Source organism: Arachis ipaensis, chromosome B06 (genome assembly GCF_000816755.2).
Source record: "Arachis ipaensis cultivar K30076 chromosome B06, Araip1.1, whole genome shotgun sequence".
NCBI classification, from domain to species: Eukaryota; Viridiplantae; Streptophyta; class Magnoliopsida; order Fabales; family Fabaceae; genus Arachis; species Arachis ipaensis.
Genome location: NC_029790.2, coordinates 41,227,607 through 41,238,309, shown reverse-complemented (window position 1 = coordinate 41,238,309; position 10,703 = coordinate 41,227,607). Strand labels below are relative to the sequence as shown.

General features: G+C 39.1%; 1 long non-coding RNA gene across 1 annotated transcript in view; it reads left to right on the top strand.

Moving 5' to 3' along the window:
* Positions 1–8,948, top strand: part of LOC110263967 — a 13,566-nt gene extending 4,618 nt beyond the window's left edge. The window contains exons 2-3 of the long non-coding RNA XR_002349694.1: positions 8,500–8,502; positions 8,771–8,948. This is a non-coding gene — a long non-coding RNA (uncharacterized LOC110263967). The remainder of the gene's footprint in view (positions 1–8,499; positions 8,503–8,770) is intronic.

The following is a 10,703-nucleotide window of genomic DNA, read 5'->3' as shown; positions in this document are numbered from 1 at the left end:
GGTTAGTGTTGGAATGGGGGATGTCACGGGTGCTTGAAAATGAGGAGAGGGTCTGGGGCTGATTGGGGGGGTCTTGACTGGATTTGGTAGGATTTGGGCAGGATTTGATGGGCAAGTGTTGGAGTGGGGACCGCACGCCTAACTTGCTTTGGGGCGCGTATCCTGCACCTAACTTGAGTTTGCCTTGTGCCTAACTTGAGGCAGGAAGCTACACTCAGTGCCTTACTTGAATGCTTTCACCAAAGGGGCACCCAACTTGAAGAATTGTTGCGCCTAACTTGAGAGCAAGGGGTAGACTCTTTGCCTAACTTGAATCAAGAGTGTGCCTTACTTGAAGTGAAGGCCCTTGCTTGGCGCCTAATTCCCTTGATTCTACACCTAACTTAAATCAATGATCAAGGCCTTGCGCCTAACTTGATGGCACGCCCTTCCTTGCTGCGCCTTACTTGAACCCTCCCGAGAGTACAAGAAGCCTCTGTGCCTAACTTGCTCCTCCTTGCACCTAACTTGCTTGGAGTCACCATACCTAGCGCTTAACTTGAAAATCCTCAAGTTAGGCGTAAATCCTCCCAGATGAAATGGTCCTTGATGCGTAGTATGTGGTGCCTAACTTGAAAAGTCTCAAGTTAGGCGCAGATCTTCTAGAACAGAATTCTCCTCTGCGCATCATATGTGGCACCTAACTTAAAATATTCAAGTTAGGCGTCAACTCTTCTGAATCAATATACTCCTCTCCTGACGTCCGTAGCTCTATAGACAGGAACTTGATGCACGAAAATCTGTCTCTCAATAAATTTCCACCGGCAAGTATACCGGATTGTCGTCAAGTAAAAACTCACAATAGAGTGAGGTCGAATCCCATAGGGATTGATTGGTTGAGAAACTTTAATTGGAGGAGTGTTCTAGTTGAACTAAACAGAATTAAATTGAGGATTGCAGAATTTAAATTTACGGGAAACTTAAAGAGCAAGGAATGTAAATGACTGAATTTAAATTACAGAATGTAAAGAGCAGGAAATTAAATTGCAGAAACTTAAAAGAGATTAGGAATGATTCAGCATAAATGTAAACAGCAGGAAATCAAGAAAGGGAAAAGATCAGAAGTGGGGAATTCATTGGGTTTAGGAGATATTGCATTCTTCGGATCAAATTATTCTCATTTCTTCCTCAATCAATGCATTCATTGATTTTCTTCGCAATCTTAGGTGATTGGATCCCAATGTCTTGGCTCACCAATCTCTCTAAGCTTGAACAATTGCCCAATGTCTTGATTTAATTTCTCATGGGAAGAGATGAAGTTTTGTCACTTATTATACCACACACTTTCATAGATCAAAGTATTGGTAGGATTACATGTCACTATATCCATCCAACCTCCAACCTAATCTGATGTGAGAAAGCATTTCTAGCATGATTTCCTCATTCCTCTCTCAAGGTTCAGAGGAAATCCAATTATGAACAATTTCTCTATCAAGACAATTGTTCAATTGAATAAAGATTGAAAGCTTTCTAGCAAAATCAAGAGAAAAGACAAAGGAAGAAGAATGAAAATTGTTATTGATCCATTGAATTACAACAGAGCTCCCTAACCCAATGAAGAGGGGTTTAGTTGTTCATAGCTCTGGGAATGGAAAATGAAATTAAAGAGTACATGGCAAAAGTAAACTAAAATTTGCAGAGAAAGTAAATTCTGCAGAAAGTTACAATCCTCCCCAGCGTACTTTCTAACTTAAACTCTAAGCTATTTATACAATTTCTTCATTCAGTCTTCAAGTCTTTGGATTGGGTTTTTCCCCTTGTTGAAGCAGGCTAAAGTCTCTTGAGTGATGTTTGAGAGGGATGTTTAACAGCTAACGTTCTTGATCTACATGGGTGCATAGTTGCATTAAAGCTGGTGTCAACGTATGTGATCAACGTTTGTGGAAAAACGTTGAATCAGACATTATGTGAAAAAGGAATTGAGTTTTGCCTTCAACGTTTGACTCAACATTGATCCACCAACGTTCACCTGGTCACGCGTACGCGTCACCTATGCATGCGCGAGGTTGGAACAAAAATGCACGTCTACGCGTACGCGTCATCGACGCGTACGCATCACTACAAATTTCCCAACTCCAGATTTGAAAAATTATCGCAAATGTTGGGCTCGGTGTTGGTTTGGCAACGTTCCCTCTAACGTTGGCTCACTCACGCATGCGCGTCACCCACGCGTGCGCGTCGATGCTAATTTCTCCAACTCCAGAATTGAACTCTTTATCGCAAGCCTTTGAGGTAACGTTGGTTTGGCAACGTTCCCTCCAACGTTGGCTTTGTCACGCGTGCGCGTCACCCATGCATATGCATGGAGTATCAAAATTCCACAGTTCACGCGTGCGCGTCGCCCACGCGTACGCATCGCAGCCAATTTTTCCAACTCCAGAAAGCAATCTGTATCGAAAATGTTGGAGGTAACGTCGGTGAGCCAACATTCCCTCCAACATTAGCATCAAATTCATAAGAACTTTGCCAGCAACATTGGTGAGCCAACTTTGGCCACCAATGTTGCATACTACCTCTTTTCCTCCAACATTTGAGGTAACGTTGGTGAGCCAACTTGGCTACCAATGTTACTTCCTCTTCCTCTACTTCTTTCTCTGTTTCTTCTTTGCTTCTCTTCACCTATCATCAACCAAACACATGCATCAAAGCTTTGCTAGATTCACAAGAGTTTGCATTACTCTTAACACACAAGTAAATATAGTATAAATCTCATGAAAATGCATCAATTTAACCATGTTTGAATGAATCAAGGTGTGCATGAGACTTCCATCCAAATACTTACTTATTGCTCAAGAAATGCATGAAACCTAATGAAAACTAATGAAAAATGCTAGTGAAACTAGCCTAAGATGCCTTGGCATCAGAATCTGTTTCTGTTTCAATAATTCTGCATGATCAAAACATATATAAAACAAAAGAGAAACAGTAAAAATTCAACTAAAACCAAATAAATACGAAATCAAACCAATAGAAATCAAACTAAAGGATACAAAAACATTGAGTAACCAAAAATGGTCCTGACCACTGGGATTTCAGCTTCCCAGGAAAGAGTTTAAGCCTTGAATTGAACAGAAGTACCCTCTGACCTGGCTCAAAGACTATGATGGCAATCTTCTTGTCATGCCATATCTTGGTTCTTTCCTTGTAGAGCTTGGCATTCTCATAAGCTGAATATCTGAATTCATCAAGCTCGTTCAACTGAAGCATCCTCTTAATTCCTGCAGCCTGAGCATCAAGGTTCAGATACTTGATTGTCCAGTAAGCTTTATGCTCCAGCTCAACTGGTAAGTGACAAGCTTTATCATAGACCAACTGATAATGAGACATGCCAATAGGAGTCTTGTAAGCTGTGCGGTATGCTTAGAGAGCATCATCAAGCTTCCTAGACCAGTCCTTTCTTGAGACACCGACGGTCTTCTCTAGAATTCGCTTGAGTTCCCTGTTGGAAACCTAACCTGTCCACTCATCTGCAGAAGTGAGTCCAGCTGTCTGTTGCAGAAGTGACTTCCACCATCACAAATGAGTGTCCTTGGGACACCATACCGGCTAAAAATATATCTCTGAAGGAAGCTCATCACCACTTTGGCATCATTGGTGGGCAGAGCCACAACTTCCACCCACTTGGACACATAATCAATTGCCACTAGGATATAGTTGTTGGAATATGAGGGTGGAAAAGGTCCCATGAAATCAATACCCCACACATCAAATAACTCTACCTCAAGACCCCTGTTGTGGTATCTTATGATTGGCAGGGAGATTCTTAGCTCTTTCACACCTGTCACAGTTCTTCACAAATACTCTTGAATCCCAGAAGAGAGTTGGCCAGTAAAAACTACTCTGAAGGACTTTTGTAGCTGTCCTTTCACCACCAAAGTGGCCTCCAAAATTAGAGCCATGACAGTGCTAAAGAATCTATTGTGTTTCCTCATCTGGGACACATCTCCGGATTATACCATCTAAGCATATTCTAAAAAGGTATGGCTCCTCCCAAATATAGTATTTAGCATCAGTCAGTAGCTTCTTCACCTATTGTCTACTGTACTCATTGGGAATAAAATTCATGGCCTTGTAATTTGCAATGTCTGCAAACCATGGAGCCTGCTGAATGAGGAACAGTTGCACATTTGGAAATGTCTCAGTCACATCTGTGGGTGGTTGCACTCCTTTCTCAGGTTCAATTCTGGAAAGGTGGTCAGCTACTTGATTTTCTGACCATTTCCTGTCCTTTATCTCAATATCAAACTCCTGAAGGAATAACACCCATCTGATTAATCTTGATTTAGAATCCTATTTGGTTAGAAGGTACTTCAAAGCAGCATGATCAGTATAAACAATAACCTTAGAACCAATTAAATAGGACCTAAACTTATCAACAGCATACACAATAGCTAATAATTCTTTCTCTGTAGTTGTGTAATTCTTTTGAGCATCATTTAACACACAGCTAGCATAGTAAATGACATGTACAAGCTTGCCATGCCTCGGTCCTAAAACAGCTCCTGTAGCAAAATTACTAGCATCACACATCAATTCAAATGGTAAATCCCAGTCAGGGGGAGCTATAATGGGAGCAGAGGTAAGGTTTGCTTTCAAAGTTTCAAAAGCATGCAGACATTCAGCATCAAATACAAAAGGGACATCAGCAACTAATAGATTGCTCAATGGTTTAGCAATTTTTGAAATATTCTTTATAAATCTTCTATAAAATCCTGCATGATCCAAGAAACTCCTGAATACCTTAACATTAGCTGGTGGTGGTAATTTTTCAATTACCTCCACCTTTGCTCTATCAACCTCAATCCCTTTACTTGAAATTCGGTGTCCAAGAACAATACCTTCTGTAACCATAAAATGACATTTTTCCCAATTTAAAACAAGGTTTGATTCTTGACACCGTTTCAAGACCAAAGACAAATGCTTAAGGCAGGATTCAAAAGAATTACCAAAGACAGAAAAATCATCCATAAATACCTCAATGAACTTTTCAACCATATCAGAAAAAATAGAAAGCATACACCTCTGAAAAGTTGCTAGAGCATTACAAAGTCCAAATGGCATTCTCCTATAAGCAAATACTCCAAAAGGGCTTGTGAATGTTGTCTTCTCCTAATCTTGAGGGTCCACTGCAATTTGATTATATCCAGAATATCCATCTAGAAAACAATAAAAAGCATGGCCAGCTAACCTCTCAAGCATCTGATCAATGAAAGGTAAGGGGAAGTGATCCTTCCTTGTAATAGTGTTGAGCCTCCTGTAGTCTATGCACATTCTCCATCCTGTGACTGTTCTTGTAGGAATAAGCTCATTCTTTTCATTCTTGATCACTATCATCCCTCCTTTCTTGGGAACTACCTGCACAGGACTTACTCAAGGGCTGTCAGAAATAGGGTAAATAATGCCTGCTTCCCATAGTTTCATTACCTCTTTTTGGACCACCTCTTTCATAGTTGGATTGTGTCTCCTTTGTGGTTGTATAACCGGTTTAGCATCATCTTCAAGAAGAATCTTGTGCAAAAACTTGGTTGGACTAATCCCCTTTAAGTCACCAATGGTCCACCCAAGAGTTGTTTTATCGCTCCTGAGTACTGCAATAAGCGCCTCTTCCTCTCCAGGCTTCAAGGAAGAGCTAATGAACACTGGATATAAATCATTTTCACCCAAGAATACATATTTCAGAGAAGGAGGCAAAGGTTTGAGCTCAAGCTTGGGGACTTTCTTCTCTACTATAGGCGTATGCTTTAGCTCCTTCTGGGGTGGTGAATCATCAATTTCAACTAGCTCATACTCAGAAATAGGATCCAGAATATCATCAAGTACCTCAGTTTCCAGTACCTCTTGAACTAGTGGTTCAACAACATCAACTCTCATACATTCTTCAGAATTATTAGGGTGTTTGAGAGCTTCAAATACATTAAGGACCGCCTGCTCTTCATTGATCCTCAGGGTTAATTCACCCTTTTGCACATCAATCAAAGCTCTACCTGTAGCTAAAAAGGGTCTACCAAGAATGATAGAGGATTTTGCATCCTCTTCCATGTCTAATATAACAAAATCAGCAGGAAAAATAAATGGTCCTACTTTCACAAGTAAATCCTCAACAACACCCACAAGAAATTTAATGGAAAGATCAGCAAGTTGAAGAGAAACACGAGTGGATTTTACCTCCTCAATTTTGAGCTTTTTCATCACTGAAAGTGGCATGAGATTGATGCTAGCTCCAAGATCACATAAAGCTCTCTGAATGGTGACATCTCCAATGGTGCAAGGAATTACAAAGCTCCCTGGATCTTGCATCTTCTCAGGAAGGTTACGTTGAATAATAGCACTATATTCCTTGGTTAACACCACTGTTTCTTGTTCCTTCCAATTCCTCTTGTTGGTCAACAATTCTTTCATAAATTTAGCAAAGAGAGGTATTTGCTCAAGAGCCTCTACATAAGGAATGTTGATCTGCAGCTTCTTGAGGACTTCTAAAATTCTAGAAAATTACTTGTCTTTGGAAGCCTTTTGAAGCCTTTGAGGGTAAGGCATTTTTGGCTTGTACTCAGGAGCCTTGGACAATGTAGGATAGGTGTCAAGAGAGTCTGGGAATGGGTTGTCTGCACGCTTTGGAGGCGCGTGCTCTACTTCTTCCTTCTTCTCCTTTGGAGCTTCTTTTTCAACTAGATCCTCATTGACCTTGGTATCAGAACCAGCTACTTTACCTTTTCTCAACTAAATAGCCTTGCAATCTTTTCTTGGGTTTACCACTGTATCACTAAGAAATGTACTTGAGGACCTCTCAGGTATTTGCTTGCTCAACTGGCCCATTTACACCTCCAAGTTTCTAATAGAAGCTCTGGTTTCCTGCATAAAACTTATTCATCATTGTCTCCCAGTTAGAATTCTGTTGGGGCTGAAAATTTACCTGCTGAGGTGGTTGGTGCATGAAATTATGATTACACTTTTCACAACTCCGCATAACTAACCAGCAAGTGCACTGGGTCATCCAAGTAATACCTTACGTGAGTAAGGGTCGATCCCACGGAGATTGTCGGCTTGAAGCAAGCTATGATTATTTTTCAAATCTTAGTCAGGAGATTAATGATAAAAATGATTTTTGTTTATGAAAAGTAAATAACATGAAATAAATGGTACTTGTGATTCAGTAATAAGGAACAGATTGAGGTTCAGGAAATGCTCTGTCGTCTGAATCTCTGCTTTCCTAGTGTCTTCTTCTCCAAACACGCATGGCTTCCTTCAATGGCAAGCTTTATGATCCTCTCGGATGAAAAATACTAGGTACGACACTACAAGAAAATGAAACATTTGTAACAAAAACTTTGTAACAAATTTAAAATTGTTACAAAAAATGATTTTTTTTTTTGTAACAAAAATTAGTAATTATTACAAAATAATAATGTTTTGTAACAACAATACAATTTGTTACAAAATGCTTTGATATTTTGTAACTATTTGATTTTTTTGTTACAAATTATATTGATTTTTGTAACGAACCAGTGTTTTGTTACAAAATTTTAAAATATTTTGTAACAAAAGATGAAGTTGTTGCAAAAGTTTAAAATATTTTGTAACAAAATATCCATTTGTTTCAAAAACTCCAATTATTTTGTAACAAAAAACTAATTTGTCACAAAATTCAATATTGTTTGTAACAAATTATTTGTTTGTCACAAAATACAAGAATTTTCGTAACTAAAAAAAATTATTTTAAAATGTTAAAATCTTTAAGATAATTTTATTTTATTTTAAAAATTTTATTTTTTAAAATATTATTTGTGTTAATTAATTATATTTTATAAAAAAATTAAAGATCCAGCTATTCACCCATTCATTGAGAAAGAAAGAAAGAAAGAAAGAAAAGCAGGAAGACAGAAAGGAAACCGATAAGAGAGAGAGATTCGAGAAAGCAGGGGGAACTGAGGAGAAGGAGAGGGAAGAAAGGAAGGAGATTGCCGGTTCTGCTGGATCCGCTACCACCGTTGCGCGCCGTTGTCGCCGCCGAGCCAAGCGCCGTCGCGTCATTGCGGCTGTGCCGTCACGGATGAGGAGAGAGATGACAGAGGGATAGAGAGAGTCCGCAGTGGAGAAAGAGAAAGCGCGCTTGTGAGGGATGTCGAAGCTGTGCTCCGTCACTGTGCTGCGCGAGGTCGCCGCCGTCGCCTTAAGGCTCGCCATCGTCATCCTCGGCGGGATCCCTTGTTGCTGCTGATGGAGTCGAATCTGCCGTCGGTCTGAGCTGAAAAGAAATGCATGGAGAGAGAACAGGGGGCTACGTGGGACCTCCGTCGCACCGCTCCTGCCGAGCCGCTGACAAGTCCTGCCGCCATCGCCGTCAAAGACGCCACCGCTGCCACTGCCGTCAATTGGGGTCAGAATCGTTGCGGTTGCGCCTGTTCCCATCAATAGAGATGTCATTGAAGTTGCTGATTCGGTTCCAATTCCTCCATTGTAGAGACTGTAAGCTTTAGTTCTTACCTTGGTTCCATCCCGTTCCTTATCTTTCTCCTGTTCCAATTACTCCCAAATTTTGTTAGCAGATCATTCAAATTTTGTTGATACATTGTAATATATGTGGGTTTAGTGGTTGATTGATGCTTTTGTTTTTCTGATTATTAGTGTTTAAGGTTAATTTGTTGCTGTTTTTATACCATTATGGTGAATTGCAGAAGCAGACGGAACCAGCATCTGCTCCCTTGAGTGGTGGTCTTCTTGTTTCGACCATTAGTTCAGTTGGTCAGCTTTCCACGTGAGCTCCCTTCGACCCAGTTCTTTCAGACTTTCAGTGTCAATTTCAGTGTATCTTAGGGTTTAAAATTAGAATTTTATGATGGTGGACTGGTTGTTGTTGTTGTTGTTGTAATACTTATTGCTGAACCTGAGCAAATTTTTTTTGTTGCTGTTAAACATCATTGAGTTGAATTTTGTTGCTGGATAATATCACTGGGTTGAATTTTGTTGCTGGATAACATCACTGGGTTGATTTTAATACTTGAATAGTTGAATTTGTTGTTGTGTTGCTTAAAAAATCACTTAGCTAAATCTTTTGTTGCTGTAAATTTTTTTATTCCTTTGCCAAGTAAAGCTCAAATTTTCTAGACAATTTTTTAGAATTGCATTAATTGACATCATATTATTGATCTTGTCTTAGATATTAATTGCTATTCCGCGTAGTCACTATCGAGAAGCAGAACAAAACAGAGAGGGATGTGAAGAAGGATGATGGAGGCCACCACCGCTGCAGGTCTCATTTAATTTGAGTTGAACCATTTGGTTACATTTACAGAAACTAAAAAGGATGGATCTTATAGATGTTGAGATGGTATGTTTGCCTGTGTTCTTACTGTCCAATGAATCATTTCTTTTGACAGTCTATTTCCATTTGCTTCAAACAAATAATTCCTACTCCTTAAATGGAGTTAAGATATTGAAACTTTATTTCTACAAATGCTTTGAAATATTGACTTTGTGGACAGATATTAGAAATGTGAAGTTATAAATTTATGTTAGAGAAGTACTTACCAAATCATGCTCTGTTTAGGTGCTACTGCTGATGAAAAATCTGTCTATCAATTTAAGGAGCCTAGATTTTGAGGATCATGTAAGTATTTGTATCATTGATTTTTATATTGCTATAACTAAATATGTAATGATGAGCAGAATATTTCCTGCTTGAGGCTCACCCCACTGTTATATTTCGGCATCTAAGTGATTGATCTTTATAATGAATCTATTTCCTGAGGATACATAGCTTGAAGTGGTATGCTGATATTCCTCATTTATTTGAAACTGTCTATGTCGTGCCACATTTCTACAAAAGCATCACATACATATTGAAACAAATCTTGTTTCTTAAGCTAGTGTTTTTTTATTGGTGGTCTTTTCAGGTGTGGCACTTATTAGAAGTTTTTCCATGAGAAAGGAGCTGTATGAACATGATGGAGTTTCTATATTTTGTAACAAAATTTTATGATAGGAAAAAATATATTGTCACCAAAAATATTTTGAAGATCAAAATTTGTTATCAATTTTGTAATGATTTTTGTTTTTTTGTATCAGAAAAATTTGTTACAAAATATTACTTTGAATTGTAAGAGTTCCATTTTTTGTTACAAAAACTTTTTGTAACGGGACATACTGCAACGGCCCCTTTTTTTGTTACAAAATCTTTTTGTTTTAAAATATTGATTTTTCGTAACAACTTTTTTTGTTACAAATACTGTTTTTTCTTGTAGTCCAATCTCTGCACGGCTAATCAACTGTCGGATTTCTCGTTTCAGATGAAAAATACCAAATACAACTACCGCACGGCTAATCATCTGTCGGTTCTCGCTAGCGTCAGAATAGAACCCTTGTCCTTTTGCACACTGTCACTGTGCCCAACATTTGCAAGTTTGGAGCTCGTCATAGTCATCCCCTCCCAGATCCTACTCGGAATACCACAGACAAGGTTTAGACTTTCCGGATCCCAGGAATGCTGCCAATGATTCTAGCCTATACCACGAAGATACTAATCTCACGGACTCGGTCCGTGTATTAGATATCCAAGAGATACGCACTCAAGTTGTCGCCCAATGACTACGTTGAGCTCAGATAGAACGGGAGTGGTTGTCAGGCACGCGTTCATAGAATTGAGAATAATGATGAATGTCACGAATGAG